Genomic DNA, 19,262 nt, shown 5'->3' with positions numbered 1-19,262 from the left:
CTTGAACCCTTGAAAGCCAGTGTGGGGTTATTCACTGGCCTAATTTCAATATTGTTGTGTCCCAGGGAATAGGGAGGCCCGAGGGGACAGAGAGACAAGGGGGAAGGGTCTCGTGGTAGAGCAGTCGGAACACACACGACATTTATAGACTAAGTTTCCTGTCATATGGTGCCATCTGTGGTACCCCAAAACGATTTTTTAAAGTGTTTATTTACTTATTTTGAGAGCGCGAGCGAGAAAGAGAGGGGGTGTGGGAGAGGAGCAGAGAGAGGAGAGAACCCAAAGCAGGCTCCACACTGTCAGCACGGAGCCTAATGCAGGGCTCAATGCCAGGCTTGATCTCATGAACTGTGAGATGGTGACCTGAGCCAAGATCAAGAGTTGGAGGCTTAGCCAACTGAGCCAGCCACGTGCCCCTCAAAATAATTAGAACGGTAACATCAAAGATCACTGATCACAGATCACCGTAACAAATATAATAACAATGAAAAGTTTGAACAGTCGTGAGAATTCCCAAAATGTGACACAGAGCTGCAAATAAGCAAATGCTGATGGACAAATGGTGCCTAGAGAGGTTGCCACAAACCTTCACTTTGTAAAAAATGAAAGATCTGCAAAGTGTAAGATGAGCTGTGCCTGTACGATCACACAGGGCTAATTAGGGGCCAAGTTCACACGCCAAGTTCTAACATGAGTCTATATACCTAACAAGGGAAAGAGATTAAAAAAAAAAAAAGGCAGGAATTTTAAAGGTTTTATACATGGATGTATTTACATGAGAAGGCTGGATTACAGTACAACTGGCTTAAGTTTTTTTTCAATTTACATATAACCGTGTTTAGAGTACTCAGTCTGTGGAGACTTCCATTTTTTTCTGTTTAGCTAGGACACATTACTAATATGGTTATCACTTATTGAGTACCTATTACATGCCTCATAAACATCTTGTGTACGTTGTTTAATTTGCTTTTCATAACAATGCATTGAAGAGGTTTTATTACCAAATGGTGACAGATAAGGAAACTAGGGTTTCCTTCCAGAAATTTGAGGTACTTCCCTACATGATGAATGAGTGATAATCCTGGATTTACACCAGACATGTAAGATTGCAAACCCTGCACCTGCTAACACTACACAATTTTATTCCATCAGATAATCAATAATTTTATTTCACCCGTTAATATTTAATGCTTAAGATCTTTAAAATATTTCTAAAGGTGTTTTATAAAATACAGCCATATGCTCTTTATTATTTTAAGATTTAATGTACTATATATCCTTAGGTGAGCTATGTCAACATTAAAACAATCTGCAATTAGCATTTATGACCACTTCAAAAGGGTTTTTGTGACTCTCTCTCTGCTACCCATTTGTGTGGGGGAAAAAAACTGTATAATAAATTTTATTCTACCACATTTGCCCTAGTAATGAATTGTTGCTTAAGTGGAAAGAAAAACAGAAACAGCAAGAGAAGAGAATGCAATTAAAAACAAAAATAGCAGACGATCATATGTACATAAAAGACGTAAATATTTCTTCAAAAACTTACTGGCAGTCTTTTGCTTGTTTCATACCCATGGAACTTTCTCTGTATTTCTTGTCCATGCTCAGGTCCTGAATATGTGGAAAGAAACTCTAGCATTTGTCATTTTACACTGGAATTTATAGGTCTGTATGTGCAAAGAGCTGCATTTAATTGGATATCAATTGTTACAAAGGATCTAAACAGGTATGCATTAAGTGAGCAGATTAAGTGGACCAGACATCATCCCGTACACTGGATACACCCCTACAAAACAGACCTGCTGGTTTTTACTTCCTTAGACTCCATGCTATTTGGGGACTCAAACTCCTTCCCCACTACCTCCAGAGAAAAGATTTAAAGTGTCATTTTCTCTCTGTCTCAAGATTAAATACTACTTCAAATGTACACAAAGTACGGAAGGTAAGGTTTAAGTTTCAAAAGCTTAAACATATAATAGATGCCCAAGTATAAGCCACCCCCAAAATATTTATATTATTCACGGAAAATTCTAAAAGAAGCTGAACAAAGAGCAAGCAATTAACAATTTTTTGGACTTGAATTAGAACTCTAATCACATTAATAATAATTCATCCTAATATCTAAAATTACTAAAGGATATTCATTTTTTTTAATGTTTATTATTTTTGAGACAGAGACAGAGAGCAAGCAGGGGAGGGGCAGAGAGAGAGGGAGACACAGAATCGGAAACAGGCTCCAGGCTCCGAGCTGCCAGCACAGAGCCCAATGCGGGGCTCGAACCCGTGATCTGTGAGATCATGACCTGAGTCGAAGTCGGACGCTCAACCCACTGAGCCACCCAGGCGCCCCCAAAGGATATTCGTTTCAAAGTATCTGTATATTGAGATAATTAGTATTTGAATAAGCACAACTTGTGGGATACAATCGTATCATAACCTCATTTTGTTTCCCTCTGCCTTTTGACATTTCTTGGAAGGAACATAGTCCTTTCTCTGCCCCTTTGTGACAGTTCAAGCAGTCTTAAAGACTTTTTTTTTTATTACTTTTAAGTAATAAGCTGTCCCAGAATTACGTTCACTTGCCAAATACTGTTGCAATTCAGAAATCAGGATATTTGTGATACAAACTCTGAATGTGGTGCAAAGTTAAATCCTTTTCTCACCCCCAGACAAGGCTGGCTGAAGAGGAGGGCAGCAGCGTGGAGGTAGAATGGGGTCAGCTGTTTCTCTCTTTTTCCACCCCTCTGGGAGAAGGCAACGCAAGGAGGGCAAAGAATTCTTGACCGGCACTGCCACAGAATGGCTTCACGCTTCTTGAGCTGGCACGTAATGGAACCTGACACCTTCCCTCTGTGACAATCAGCATGGGCTCTGCCTACATTCCGCCGCCCACATTTCTGGGCCATCTCAACCTATACCACCCACTTGATCCAGTAAACGAATCTCCATTCTGCTTGATTTCTCTCACAACTTACTTTGTTTTTTGTTTGTTTGTGTTTCATATTTAGAGAGAGAGAGAGTGAGAGAGAGAGAGAGAGCGTGTGACAGAAGAGAGGGGCAGAGAGAGAGAGAGAGGGAGAGACTCTTAAGCAGGCTCCACGCTTAGCGTGGAGCCAGACACAGGGCTCCATCCCACAATCCTGGGATCGTGTCCGGAGCTGAAATCAAGAGTCGACGCTCAACCCACTCAGCCACCCAGGTGCCTTTCCCACAACTTACTTTGAAATCCAATGTACCTTTTTGCAGGACTGCCATGACAAAGTACTACAAACTGAGTGGCTGAAACGAGAGAAATGTATTGTCTTCTAGTTCTTGAGGCTGGGAGTTTCTTTGAGATCAACGTGTTGGCAGGGCTTGTTTCTTCTTAGTGATGTGAGGAAAAAACTGTTCCATGCCCCTCTCCTAGCTTCCAGTTGTGTGCTGGCAATCCTTGGTTTTCCTTAGGTTGGCATCACCTAGTCTCAGCTTCCATCTCCACTTGCTGGTGTGTGCATGTGTGTGTGTGCACGCGTGCATGCAAATATCCCCTTTGTATAAGGGCATCAGTCATAATGGATTAGAGAGGCTCACCCTATACCAGTATGACTTTATCTTAACGAATTGCACCTGCAACAACCCTAGTTCCAAATAAGATCATATTCTGAGGTACTGACTTCAACATACATATTGAGGGAGGACAGAATTCACCCCATAACATCCATTTTGCTTCACCTTTAAGTCTTGGCTGCCGCTTCCATTTTTAGTTCTATCTTTGTGAGGAAGTCACAGTGAGAATTATTACCTCAATTATCTAATTCATAAATCGAGGCAAAGTATAGGTAAGTACTCAGTAAAGATCAATAAACTTGTCATTACCTGAGTGCACATCAGAAAGAAGGAGAATTGTTTCAGCCCTCACTTAAAAGAGTTACCCTGTCCCACTCCACTGCATGGTCAAAATCTCATATGAACCTAGAATTGAAAATATGGTGGAAAACAAAGTTTTATCTCCTTCTTGACAAGCTGTAATATATGAGTCTCTAGGAAAACAAATTATGTATAACGACATATAATATACAGAAAAGCAGTAGTGGTGTTCGGTAATGCTCCGTGTTATCCTGAATAATGACGTAAGTGGAGAACACCAACTCCAGAGTCACACAGGACTTGGTTTGAATTACAGTTCTGCCATTTCAAGCTATCTACATTTGGTATAGTTCTTACTTCCCTTTTTAGTTTTTACTTTATTTTTACATCATACTTTTACTTCACTATCTATGTTATAATGGGGCATGCACACTATCATGTATTTAAATAATACCAAAGCATTAAAGTAAAATTAAAATCTTTCTCTCATCATAAATTTTCATGAATACTCCTCATACATAACTATGTTAATATTTTATGTATTTTATTCCAGGATTTTTTTCTAGGAACATTAATATACAGAAGGTAAATGAATTGATTTTCCCTCCCAAATTTTAATTATACTAAATATATAACACAATGCAACGTGGTTTTTACTATGCATGGAATGCTGCAGACTTTATAGTACAACATTTCATCTAGATCTATTTCATTCCTGTATTTGAGTGGATACATAGTATTCAACAGTATGGAAAAATGATAATTTATGAAGGCATTCACTGTTGTACTTCAGTTGTTTTGGATTCTTCACTGTTACTAATAATGATACAATGAGCATCTTTGTACAAATATCCATATATATTTGTGTGACTATTTCTTTAGAGTAGATTTCTATTAAGTTGAATTGCTAGATTGAAGGGTATGTGCAGTCCCATTTTTAATGGGTTCTACCAAACTGACCTCTATTGAGTTTGTGTCAACAATGATATTAATCTTTTCACATTTTGCAAATCTGGTAGGTGAAAAAACATATCTCACTGTAATTTAAATGTGTGTGTCTTTTTTAGAGAAACTGGCAATAGCAGTATCATATGGATATTGGCCATTTGTTATTTCTTCCGGTGTAAATCGTCTGTTTACATACTTTGCCCACTTTTCTGTCATTTATTTATCTTATTTTTTTATTGTAACCAACTCTTTTTTACATGGCTGTGAATCCTTTGTTTTTTCTTTCAGCATATTAATTGAGAACAAGGATTCTGAAGTCAAACTGATGGAATAAAATCCTACTTCTGCCACTTTTTAGTTGTGCGTTTTTGTACAAGTCCCTCAATCTCCCTGAGCCTATGTTCCTTCACATGCAAATACTGATATTAAGATATTGATACTTACCTCCTAAATTACTGTGAGGACTGACAGAGAAAGAGTATAATTTAAACTGCTTGAACAGTGCCTGGCACATAGCCATCACTCAATGAACACTAGCTCTTACTTTGTTTCAAAAGGCATGATTTTTTTTATATGAAATTTATTGTCAAATTGGTTTCCATACAATGCCCAGTGCTCATCCCAACAGGTGCCCTCTTCAATGCCCATCACCCACTTTCCCCTCCCTGCCACCCCCCATCAACCCTCAGTTTATTCCCAGTTATTAAGGGTCTCTTATGGTTTGGCTCCCTCCCTCTCTAACTTCAAAAGGCGTGAATGATTGATAGCCTTAATAACGTTAATTTCCTCATCTATAAAATGGGATGAAAATACCTACGTCCTATCCTATGTTTCTTGTGGTGCTTATATAAGATAAAATAAGGGACTCAGAAACAGTAGTAGAATCTCAGAATATAGCAGCTCTTTTTATCACCTTACCTAAAAATCATTATACAACAAAAAATAGCATCTCTTAGCCTCTGGCTATGTGCTAGTATTTGCAGCTGCTATTTAAATAATAGTGAGAACTTACATTTCTTGAGCACTTCATATATGTCAGGGAACAGACGAAGGGCTCCGTGCATGTAATTCCCAACACCTACAAGGTGGGTACTGGTGTTATCTCTATTTTATAGATGAAGACACTAGGGTGTATATATAAGTATTATCAACATGTGAACTTGGACAAGTGTAAATGGCAGAACAGAAATCAAAACCAGAAAATCTGACTCCAGAGTCTGTGACCTTGCCCACTATACTATGCTGATCACTCAGCAGAGATAGAACCTATAAGAGCTTTATCTTTCCTTTTAGAATAGATGAAGTATTCAATTTAGTAATTTTTTTTGAGAGAGAGAGAGCACACAAGCAAGCAGAGAAGGGCAGAGGGAGGGAAGACAGAGAAGGCGGGGGGGGGGAGAGGGAGAGAGGGAGAGAAGGAGAGAGGAAGAGAGGGAGAGGGAGAGGGAGAGGGAGAGGGAGAGGGAGAGGGGGAGAGAGAGAGAGAGAGAGAGAGAGAGAGAGAGAGAGAGAGAGAATCCTAAGCAGGCTCTATGCCTAGCTCAGAGCCTAACATGGGGCTCAATCTCACAACTGCGAGACGGATGCTTAACCGACTGAGCCACCCAGGTGCTCCTGGATTTAGTAATTTTTTAAAAAGAGGAATACAACACATTACATATTATTAGATCAAGTTTTCTGTGGTCATTGGTTGTCTATCCAATACAGAAATATAATAATAGTATTTCCAAGTTAATTTTTGGCCTCCTATAAAACTTTACATGGTTACCAATTATCTTTCCCATAATGATAAGTCCACCAAATATAAAAGGGGGAAATACGAGGGGGGATCAATAAATGTTTTAGTAAATAATATTTATTTAGAAGTAAATTTTTGAAAATAAAATTCTGAGTTTGATATTAATTGTTAAATAATCTACCTGTGTGTAAGATCTGAGGAGTCTTATGCTGTGTTAAAGTGCCACCTACAGCAAACATTGAAATATCTGCACAAAAGGTGTCTGCAGAATATTCCTCCCCATGTTTATTTCCACAGCAACTCCTTACGTGAAGTCCCGCTCCATCAGCCATGGTCCATTTTTACTCCGTGGTTATTTCCATTCATTATTAACAGCTTTTGGAATGCAGGGACTATTTTTGAAAGGAAATGAGCCAGTCAGATATATCTGGAGGCTTCACAGATGGCATTTTTTAGAATAGTTTTGTTTTCATTTTGCTATTGAAAAGTCCTTTTAGACCCCTTTGCAACATGCAATAATGCGCTCACATTAACTGATACATGATGCGTGCTTCTGCTATTTTTCCTCTGCTTCGCTTGGCAATTAAACACATGATTTCCCTGCAAATGACTATAATTTTTTGCTTCCATAATATTTATGTCAACTCCAGAGGAGCTGGGAGTTGGCATCCTGAAAACCTGACCATTTGAGGCAATGGCAGCAGCTTGTAATTTCATCTGTATCCACTAATTACTGGATGATCAGAACACCAGAAATAAAAAAATCATATGCTGAAAAACCATAATGCGTGCCCTCAGCTGGCTAAATCAGTAATTTGAAGCCATGTGCAAATGAGCACATAACTTTCTGAGTGATTTATTGCTGTTTGGGGAATACATACCGAGCTTTGAAAATATTTCATTTGACCTAAACTACAAACTTCAAGCTGCGTGTGACTGAAAGCACCATGCAGATCCTGCCGAGAGGGCTGCAGAAGCAGGCCTTCCTGTGCCAAAGGCTACGATCAGAACACACGTTCTGCAGGACTGTCAGTGAGACCGTCCGAACAAGGTGGCATTCGGTGGGAGGCAGAATTCGTACGCTGAATCACCTGTGGGTACTTGGACTTCTGCAGCTGGGCACCACCGAAAGAATATGATGTGCGGTTTCGGTGTCTGTTGCATTCCAGGAAGTGGCAGCTCCCTCTCTTCTCATTTCAAGTTCACTGGGTCTTGAACAGTGGCCCAGCCACGTTTCCTCATTTTGCACCTAAGACAGTTGAGACAGAAAACAGGGAAAATGATTTTCTCTAAGTAACCCATTTAAAAATGGTGGAGCCCAGCTAGCATCATTTCTGCCTTACCACCACAGGTTCACGGTTGTGTTCAGCATTGTCTCTTTGTCACAGTGGGGAGGACTCACCTGGCTGGTTGCACAGGGCCTTCCCCACATGCCATGACTGCCCTCGCCAACAGACAGACCCCCAGGCTGCCGCCTAACAGCGTTCTTCCCTGTTATTCCCTCCTCCCACATCCCTAGGGCTTGGCAAATATCTAGTAGCTACTGACTATTCCACTAAATAAACATACACCGAGATTTACAGGCTTTAGGCCCTGGAGGTATAAAAACAGCGCACAGTCAATTGTTGTCATTTGCAGTAGTTATGTTCTATAAAGTAACTGCAAACATTCAATTAGCCGATACTGAAACATTGCTCCTCGAAGAAATCAAGGATTAGGTTTCTATCAGTCTCTGGTCACAACATTTTCATCAAATGACCAATACATAACCTTGTTCTATGTGTGTTTCTGTTTAAAGACATCTTATGTCATATATATTGTTGATTTATTAACATTGAACCGATGGCCAACCGCACTGTAATTCATGCCTAAACAAAGCTTATCTAACACACATGTTTTCCCTATAAGGCACATCACAGCTCTCTCGAGCTTAGGAACATTAGGTAGCACTTCAGCACACACTCAGGGACCATTTTAAACAATGTACTTAACAAGGCTCTGTGGGATCTGGTCCACCCCCTACTATAAATTCTCTGATATCAGCTCCCCCACCTTTTCACACACACTCACTCAACTCCATCCACATTGGCCTCCTTGATGCTCCGAGATCATGCCAATCACATTCCCGTCTCAGGGATGTTGCCTTCACTGAATTCCATCTACTTGGCATCTTTTTCCAGCATATATACTTATTACTTTCTCTCTTCCTTCAGATCTTTATTCAAAGGTCAATTTCTCAAAGAGGTCTTTCTTTTCTGACCTCCTGATTTAAAGCACAACACACAAATACATACATATGCTTGCCCCCTGATCTGCTTATCTGCTTTATTTTTCCCTGAAGCAATTACCACTATCCAAAACACTACATATTTTCCTCAGCTACCTGTCTCAGAAAATTATCCAAAACTTGGAAATAGCCAAAAGATTTTGGGATAGTCTTTTAATGTGGCACTGATACATACTTGTCTACTGTATAGGTTATTTTAAAATTTTGTAGAAGCAGAGGTCAAGTTGAAGATTTTTTTGTCTGGTAAAGATGCAAATAACATCCAGTAGATGTCTAGTGGAACACATAAAACCAAAGTTTACAGTTTACGTCCCCATTGGTCATTAACCAGGTTTGTATCTAATCCAGATACAACACTGTCCTAACATTGGCTATAAATACCTAACTTCTCAAATGATTTTTAAAGTTTTTTTAACATCTTAGTTGTTCCCTTATTAATGAGTTGAATACAATCTTTGAAAGATGTCCATTTTATATATGGTCCTCTTGAAAATTATACTTTAACACATTATTTATTGCCTATCTCTCTTCACATTAGAATATAAGTTGAATGAAGAAAAGAATTTTTGTCTGTGTTATCAGTGCCTACAACCATTCCTGGCACATTATGTGCACAAAATCCTGTAAACTGAAAATTTTACTTTCAGGAATTCTAAAGAATCTTGAATATCTTTCTTACTTCTTGAACATGATCCCCTAAATCACTGCTTTTCTCTGACTTTTATTGCTTTTTCCCAGCAAAGGGGTGGAGAGAGCACACAGGGAAATAAAAAGGCCTTTAATCTCTTTATGTCATGAAACTTCCTTCTTAGTGGTAGATTTGTGACCACAAAGGTATTTAAGTGGAATATCTGGTGGAAGAGAAAATTAGTCCCTTATAAATTGTGTTTATTGCACTTATGAGCTGATGATCACCTCAGCTAAGCTGAAAGCTATTGACTGGCAAAGAGTAATCATCTTATGGTTTTCAACTATTTTTTAACTGAAGGAATTTTTACAGAAACTCTATCCAAGTCATTTGTGACCAAAGTTGATCTCTTCTTCAACCAGGGAAGAAAAAAGAAAGAGTTAGAACACCTACAGAAACAGGAAGAAAGAATGTCTGGGGCTTTGTTTTCCAGGTAATTTACCTAGATCTCTGCTATGGCAGCTTAGTTAATGCCTTCTGGAAGAAAGGGATAGGAGGAATGATTATGCAGAGAGGAAACAGATTCCAAAATCCATCTAGATGAGGACTTGAGCTTTTAAATCACACTAGGGAGGGTCTTGGGGTGTGCTCTCCAATAGATATATAATGTGAACCATAAAAGTGAGGCATATATCTAACTTTACATTTTCCAGAAGCCACATTCAAAAAAAAGAAAGAAAGGAAAAATTAATTTTAATAGATTTTACTTAATTCAACATATCCAACAATACTATTTCAACATGTAGTCAGTATTAAAAAAGTTACTATTGAAATATTTTGCATTCTTTTTCATACTATATCTTCAAAATATGGTATTTCACACTTACTACACATCACAATTCAGACAAGCCACATATCAAGTATTCAGTAGCCTTATATAGCTTGGGGCTACCATATTGGACCATAGAGATCTAGACGGAGGGTATTCCCTTTACATAGCTCTGTACTAGTCATTTATATCTACCCTTTTGTAATCCGGTGTTATAGCCAAGGATTTTATTGTATTTATATGGCTAGGTGAAGAGAGATAACCAAAATGTATCAAAACGCCATCAGAATTAACAAGCAGCATTGATTTTCCTTTTTTTCATTTTGACTCCTACAAAGAATAAGACCTTGGACCATACCTTTAATAAAAAATGGGCTTCTTCCCAAGAGCTGTCTATCATCCACTGATATACTTCAATCCTAAGGGCATTTTTAAAAAATGATTTAGAAGCATGTGAAAGGTTAGATCTTAATATCCTATATTATGCTTTGCATATTATACTTCTTTATTTGGCTTCTTCCAGTTGCATTAGAATCTATACAAGCTAAAAATTATTTCATGGGTCCCCAAAGTACTCTTTTCCCAATGCCCTCATTTTAACCTAATGGCCATAATTGTTTCTAATAATAAACATAATTAGCCTTCATATTTATATTGGTTTTTCACACATATTATCTAGTTTGAGCCTCAGAGCTATCTCATGAAGCAAACCCAATTTATGGGGGAGGAGATTATGATTCCCACAGGGTTCAGGGGTTTATCAAGGTCATATAGATTGCAAGTGGGGGGAAAAAAACAGAGACTGGTTCATGGAAATGTGTAAACAAAGATCTTCCTGAAGTGAACTTTAAGATATTCTTGGTGTTGGTTTTACATTTTTTAGAGAAGTGGTTTATAACATTATCAATACATAATTGTGAGAATTAGGCTGCAGGAGCATTTTCCATGAAATTTTCTTGAGTTTAAGTAGTTTTATATACTTACCAAACAAATCGCCATTTAAGCTTTTCTCTCCCCAAACTGTCAAAGATCAAGAGTGAGCGACCCCTAGCTCATTGTCTGGGACATAGTAAACACAACTATATAAACATTTTGATGAATGAATACATTAATACACAATTTTTCTCCAGCCTTTTCAAATACCTTTACACTGAGGCAATGGAAAAGGAACATGCTATAGAAATTAGTTTCCTTGTTTTACTGAAGAGGAAACTTATACATAAAAAAAGGTTACTTTAGGTCAGCAGGGGCCAGTAGAAATATAATCCAAGCCACAGTAATCTTAGGTTTTCTAGTAACCACATATTTTTTTTAAACATTTATTTATTTTTGAGACAGAGACAGCATGAACAGGGGAGGGTCAGAGAAAGAGGGAGACACAGAATCTGAAACAGGCTCCAGGCTCTGAGCTGTCAGCACAGAGCCCGACGCGGGGCTCAAACCCACGGACCGTGAGATCATGACCTGAGCCGAAGTCGGACGCTTAACCAACTGAGCCACCCAGGCGCCCCATTAAAAAAGGTAAAAAGACACAGTGAAATTTATTTATTCGTTTAACCTAATGTATTCAAAATATTATCATTTGAACATTTAGTAAGTATTTTTAAAATTGTCGATGAGATAGTTTATATTCTTTCATTCATAGGAAGTCCTGGATGTTTGGTATATATTTTACCATGCGTCAGTCTCACTACATTTCAGGTGCTCAACAGCTCTGTGTAGCTGGTGGCTATTGCACTGGATAGCAGTCTTGGGGTGCAGCAAAGGTAGGACTTCAGTCCTCTACTCCTATTCCTCACCAGGCCACAAATATTTAAGCATCCACCATATATCTGGTGCTGGAGATAAAATTTAGGGAAAGAATAAAATGAGGCTCTCAAGCTGTTACATACCTGAGGTACACTACATTGAAAGACTGAATACGCAAATGGACCATGGCCAGACCATACGTGACAACAGAACTCTGACCCACAAACTCCAACAGCAACCAGCCAGGGGAGCCAAACCACAATTGGCCTAGAACGGTCAGGTGTTGGTCAGTGACTAAAGCTTTCCTAATTTTTTGGCCCCTCTTCCAACTTAGGAACAATGAAAGAAAGCCAGATATGCTCCCCAAACCAACTACATAAGATGACCTGTGTCCTGCTGGCCCGCCTCCAGCTGCCCCACGACAACAGCCTCTGAAGCATTTCCTGTTTTCTACTCTGAAGCTTTCCCACTAATCTGCATCCTCTGAGTCTCTGCCAAGCTAGTAATGGTGGCTGACATCCTTGCCATAGTGAGTTGTGAATGAAGAGCCCCTCTTTGTTTTCATGTGGGTAGTCTTCATTTATCTCCAGAAAATCTTTGGTTAGTCTTTCCTTAATGACTAAAATAATCAAACACCCTCTTCTAATCTTCCCTGTGGGTTCAGTTTTTCATTGCATTTGCATCATTCATTCATGCAATGACTATCTGCTGTTCCCTAGTAGGTGTCAGCCACAATGCTGAGCCTTAGACACTAGGTAAAGGACGAGAGATTTGGTCTTTTTTCTCAAGGAGCATAGAGCTTAGCAAAAAAAAACACACACACAAGTGTTTAATAACAGTTGTAGTAAACACTAGAAAGGAAGTCAACACCTCAAAGAGATATCTGTACTCTCATGTTCACTGCAGCGTAATTCACCACAGCCAAGATATAGAAACAACCTAGGTGTCCATCAATGGATGAATGAATAAAGAAAATGTAATGGAATACTATTCAGCCATAATAAAAAAGAAAATCATGACATTCGTGACAACATGGATGAACTTTGAGGATATTATGCTAAGTGAAATAAGCCAGACACAGAAAAAAAAAAAAAAAAAACTGTACGATCTCACTTATACATAGAAACTAAAAAAGTCAAATTCACCGAAGCAGAGAGTAGAATGGTGGTTACCAGGAGGAGGGAGATAGGGGAAATGGAGAGATGTTTGTCAAAGGGTACAAAGGTGCAGTTACGTAGGATGAATAAGTTCTAGAGATCTAACGTACAGCATGGTGACTATAATTAATAATAATATATTGTACACTGGAAATTTGCTAAGAGAATGTATCTTAGGCACTCTCATCAAACAGAAAAAAAATGGTAACTAAGTTGAGGAGATGGATATGTTAATTAGTTTGACTACAGTAATCAGTGTATGTATATGAAAAAATTAGACTGTATACTTAAATATGTATAATTTTTATTTTATAAAATTTTAAAGTTTTTAAATTAAAACAATGCACTGTGGGTGAAAGTGCATAATGGGACCTCGACATTTTTTAATTTTCCCAAGGCAAGTGCCACTTCTTCCCAAGGCATGACTTTTATTCTGCTACTTATTTGAACCTGAAAAAATGCTTGGCAAAAGGAAAAATACGGTTTTTCCCAATAGATTTGTGCTTTGAAGAGCAGACATGTTTCCTTATTTCTCTGTTTCTTTATGCCTTTTTGTTTATTTTTCATTTTACTTCACTGACCACTCCTGAATGGTTTCTGGCACTCCTCCAGCAAGAGATAAAAAGAAGAAGACAAAAAGTTTCCTATTAAATAAAATAACTATGGCTCACTCAAGGGTGGTTGAAATAATTGTTCTCTGATTGTATGTTTATTAATAGTTCTCATTTTATCCAGGCAAAGAACTGTGCCAAGATTTAACTGTATTAAACCTGAAATAATTTTCATTCCTTCTGAATTTCAGGTAGTTCAAACATGGAAGTGTTTGCCCCTCTCCACTTGGGCACTAATTAATATTTCACTAAAGTCATTTTTAAATCTTGGAAAATTATATTGATTCACATGTTAATTTTACACTCACTTGAGTGCTGTGTTTTTCTGTGGCTCTTTTACTTAATGCACTTCAATTTACATGGATTTTCTTTACCTAAGATAAACTCAGATAATTAACTAGAATATTTGGTAAAATAATAATATGAAGTGTTCTGAGGTATGAAGCCCCCATAACTCATTGCATCCAACTTAATTTACCTTTATAACAAGTTAAACAAGGTACCTGAAAAATTACTTCAAAAAATTTCTTAATTATTAATGATATGTATGCTTTTGTTATCTTTTTGTTGCTAATATCCTTGTAATTCTCATACCTAAATGGTGTAACATAAAGTCTAGGCTGATTCAATTAATCTGAAGTAAAGGTAGAAGAGCATATCTGCTGACCTCAATAATACAAAGTCAAGTTTACTTTTCAATACCATTACTTAAGTAGCTTAAAGAATTTTAACTGCATATTTTATGAAATTCTAATGTACATCAAATAAAATATGAATATTCTAAGGTATACGAATAAAAAAATAAATCTGTGACAAACAAAAACCTTTGAATTCTTCAAAATCAAATCAAATCAAACACCAAGATGCTATTACCCTCATAAAAAACTCTCAATTCCAAGATAATTGCAATAGTAGCTACATTCTAAACAGTAATTGTCCAAAGACAGTTGTCCACAGACAGATGTCCACGAGAAAACCCAAAGAAGAGTATTGTCCATGTAGCCAAGAAAGACAAAAGCATTTCAGGAATGAGGACATAGTCAACGATGTCAAATGTCACAGGAAGTAAAGTAAGATGATTACTGAAAAGTATCAAATGAAAGGTTGTGATGACTCTAAAAAAAGGAATGTTAATTATTTGGTGGAGCAAAGCCAGAATTGCATTGGCTGGGCTAATTACAGAAAGTGGACATAGAATATATATTACAGATTTTGAAAGCTTTACTGTGAAGGAAGTAGGTGTAAAAAGGCGGTTGCCAGGAAGACAGAGGGTCAAAGGAGGTTTTTGAGAGGTTTTTGTTTATAACTCTATTTAATGTGGAAAAGATTTGAGAAAATGTTTTGAGTGAGGGTCAAAGAGAAGGGAAGAGACATGGAAGAAAGAGAGAAAAAAGAGGGGGACACTGGGCTGGGGATTAAAGATCTAGGCAACTTTGGGTACAGTAAGTGCATGGGCTATGTCATAATATCTGTCACAAGATGAGGCTGGGTTAGTCTTCAACGAGCAATAATGTCTGAATTGCTACTGATCTGTTTGTCAAGAAAGCTTAGAGCTTTAATGAGATAGAGACTACCAGCCCAGAAAGCACAGTCTCATAATAATAATAATAATAATAATAATAATAATAATAATAATATCATTTCTGAGATGTGTCCACATCTCCAAGAAGCTTTTCTTCCAGATTTTTAGTTGATGCTGCCAAAATACATAGTAATTACAAAGCCAAAAATATTAAGTTTATGGTAGAGAATCCTGGCAGGCACTGCTTTAGCCAGCTGATCAAGGTTAACATCACCAGATACCAGTTAAAAAATGTACAACCAGATATGATACACTGAAAACATCTTTTCTGAGTTGACCTTCCTCATAATGCGTAAACTCAATCTGATCATGAGAAAACAACAGACAAATTCAAACTGAGGAACATTCTACAAAATAATTGGCCAGTATTCCTCCACAATATCAAGGTCATGAGAGACAAGGAAAGGCTAAGGAACTATCACAGACTAAGGCAACATAATAACTGAAGACAGTGGAAAATCCCAGATTGGATTCTGGAACAGACAAGGAACATTAGTAGAAACACTGGTGAAATCATACAAGGTTCTGTTCTTTAACCAACAGGATTGTACCAAGCTTAATTTCTTAGTTTAGATAAATGTTCTATGGTTAGGTGTTAATACAAGAAAAGCTAGTTAAAAGGCATGTGAGAACTCTCCTTTTTGCAATTCTACTCTAAATCTAAAATTAGATAAGTCTAATTTTATCTATTTTAGATAAATCTAAATAAATCTAAAATTCTATTCCTCTCCCTCTTTCCCTCCAAAATTTACAAGGCAAAATTCAACATTCTTTTTTTTTTTTAATTTTTTTCAACGTTTATTTATTTTTGGGACAGAGAGAGACAGAGCATGAACGGGGGAGGGGCAGAGAGAGAGAGGGAGACACAGAATCGGAAACAGGCTCCAGGCTCCGGGCCATCAGCCCAGAGCCCGACGCGGGGCTCGAACTCACGGACCGCAAGATCGTGACCTGGCTGAAGTCGGACGCTTAACCGACTGCGCCACCCAGGCGCCCCAAAATTCAACATTCTTAATTTAGTCCACAAAAGGCCCACTTTATCCTGGCCCCAACTTCATCTCTAGCTTCCCTTCTACCACTCTCCAACTTTGATCCAGACAAACAAAAACACTGCATAGTTCCCAAATATTTCAATGTCTCTGTACCTTCACTCATACTGTTCCTTCTACAGAGAATGCCCTTCCATGCCCATTCCACCAAATTCCTACTCAAGTTTCAAAATCACTCAAGTGCTTTCCTTGAGTATTGTATCTTAGTAGAGACTACCTACGTTATCAAACTATTCTGTGCATTCTGATATCATAACACTTACCACACTGTATATTCAACTATAATTATACATTTGTCTATCTTCTCTACTAGACTATCAGCTTCCTGAATTAGAATCATGTTTGACCTAAGGGTACATATCTAACAAGTAGAAAGCCTCTAGGATACTCAATAAATGCTGGATAAAATGAATGAATGTCCACCCAACCAACCAGATGGAACTTGAGTATCTAGAAATAAGTAGCCCTATTTGTAAGTACTAACAACAGCATAGCCCCCTTCTTATTTTTGATCAAAGTGAGAGGACAATTTTAATCTCTTTTAAAACCATGAGGTACACTATAAAATTTAAGTAAACAGCAAGGATTTACCCAGTCCAGTCATAGAGCTACAGAAGTTAAAACACTAGAAAAATAGTTCCAAAGGCATAAGGCAGACAAAGGATTTATATCCTAAGGCATAAAGAGTTAAAATGGGGTTTCCTTGAGTGTAAGGACTGACACATAGAAGGTACTGGTGTGAATATAAACTGGTACAAATTTTCTGGAAGTCTTTTTTAAATGTGCATAATCTTTGACCCAGTAATTAATATGTATTAACACACTGCTCAAGAATAACCCTTAGCCATAACATAGACATGCTTCATGTTGACAAGTTTCTTTAGCAACAGTTTGACTGCATATGGTACAGGAGCTGAGATTTTTGTATGACATCATCTTTGTTCTTTTTTACCAGAGCAGAAAACAAAGCCCAGGATGCTACAGCATGTGAAACTATAAGTGTTCCATTCGTGACTACTGAACTAAAGTCAAAACTAATTGGGGAAGAAACTCTTTTTAATCTCTATCACTTTTAAATTTCAAAATTCTACAGATGCTGAAAGGTCCTGAATTCTTTTAAGCTCTTTCTCCTGACTAAAGAAGTAGGTGTATAAGTCTTATCCTGTTAGCCCCAGATAAATGTAAGATATTCTAACGACTTAGCTACCTGGGTGATATTCTTGCAATACAGATTTTACATTTCTATGACATATTTCATAATGCACATATTTAAAATAATATTAATTTATATGCCTCCTTTTCTTCTTGTTCTTTCCTATTTCCAGTCTGTTCCTTCTATTCTGATAAATGGAATTGAATATTTAAGAGACGATTTCCTTTTTAAAGAAAAGAAGAAATCACATCCTGTCTGGCAAACTTTCAAAAGCAGGAAAGAGAGAAGGCAGTGACTTCATCTCTAGATTAGGTTGAATAACTTTAATTACTCAAAGGGTATAAAATTGAATACATGCTTTAAATCTACTGTTGAGGTCCTTAAACCCTGTGCCTCTGACCCAAGTGATGCATCATGCAATCAACACCTAATGAAAGAAAGTTCCCGACAACCCATCCCTAGTTAGGACCAATGTCTTGGCTGCTCTCATTTCATTTCTGTTTTATGATTTTTCTTGTAGCTACAAAATTCTGGGAAATCCCCCATACTTGCCCCTACCACCGTCCCTCCCCTTACTGATGACCAATTTACCATAACTAGTTTTGATCCTGATGACTTCTTCAGGTATGGTTTTGTCCTTGCCTTTTGGTTCCATCCTCTTGTGGATGACTAACATTCAAAATGCTCCCAAGTCCCTGTTCTCTGACCTACACCCATCTACGTGACACTGCCAGGAGTAGCAGCCTGACTTGCCTGGCTCCTCTTGATAAGAGACTGTACACATTCAAACTTTAAAATCTGAAGGAAAAAAAATGTTTGAACCACCATAAAATATCGCCTTAACATTTGGTAGGGTAGGAATAGAAGAAGAGAGAACAAAACCTCTCATACAGTCATCTTTAAACCAAATAGGTCTGCACATAAAAATATGAACGTTGTTTCTGTGGAGAGGGGCACCTGCTGCTAGTTCCCTGGGGCCCACATAAAGATACCCTCTCCCCAAAACAACAATGCTATTGTCTGAGTTTTGCCAGGGCAACAGCATATGTCTTTAAGAAGTGCCTGTTGGTATCTTTTCCCACCAGAACATGCCCATTTACCCTAATCAGCAGACACACAAATAAATGTCTGTCAATATTCCAAAGGAGGACAACAAACACAAGTCATGCCTAATGTGAAAAAAAATTAAAGATGCATGTCCTGCTGCTGGCGATGAAAGGAGTGTCTCCTTTATTAATAGTAATTATAACAATAATTCATATTTGTGGATTGCTTACCATCTGCCAGAGTGTTTGTTAAGTTAGAGCCTTATAAGCATTGTCCTATTTAGTCCTCACCATGACTTGTAAGGTAGGAGCTATTATTATCTTCATTTTGCTTAAGAAGAAACAGAAGCTTAGAGGAGCTGATCCATATTTCACGTCACAAAACACACAAAATAAATTTCCACTAAGAAGCCATCCTGTCTGGGGGCACCTGGGTCCCCCAGTCAGTTAAGTGTCCGACTTCAGCTCAGGTCATGATCTCATGGTTCACAAGTTCGAGCCCCGCGTCGGGCTCTGTGCTGACAGCTCAGAGCCTGGAGCCTGCTTCGGATTCTGTCTCCCTCTCTCTCTGCCTCTCCCCTGTTCGTTCGTTCTCTCTCTCTCTCTCTCCAAGATGAATAAACTTCAAAACACAAT

General features: G+C 38.0%; 1 protein-coding gene across 11 annotated transcripts in view; it reads right to left on the bottom strand.

Moving 5' to 3' along the window:
- Positions 1-19,262, bottom strand: part of LOC102900861 (cell wall protein DAN4-like) — an 85,860-nt gene that overhangs the window by 30,465 nt on the left and 36,133 nt on the right. For all 11 annotated transcript variants that reach the window (XM_045042340.1, XM_045042344.1, XM_045042348.1 and 8 more), the window contains exons 2-5: positions 7,627-7,784; positions 5,810-5,875; positions 3,859-3,954; positions 1,550-1,614 (exon numbers count right to left, since the gene is read on the bottom strand). The gene's annotated coding sequence lies outside the window, so the exon portion shown is untranslated. The remainder of the gene's footprint in view (positions 1-1,549; positions 1,615-3,858; positions 3,955-5,809; positions 5,876-7,626; positions 7,785-19,262) is intronic.

The sequence above is a fragment of the Felis catus genome, chromosome D3 (genome assembly GCF_018350175.1).
Source record: "Felis catus isolate Fca126 chromosome D3, F.catus_Fca126_mat1.0, whole genome shotgun sequence".
NCBI lineage: Eukaryota > Metazoa > Chordata > Mammalia > Carnivora > Felidae > Felis > Felis catus.
This window is presented reverse-complemented; position numbering and strand designations above follow the sequence as displayed.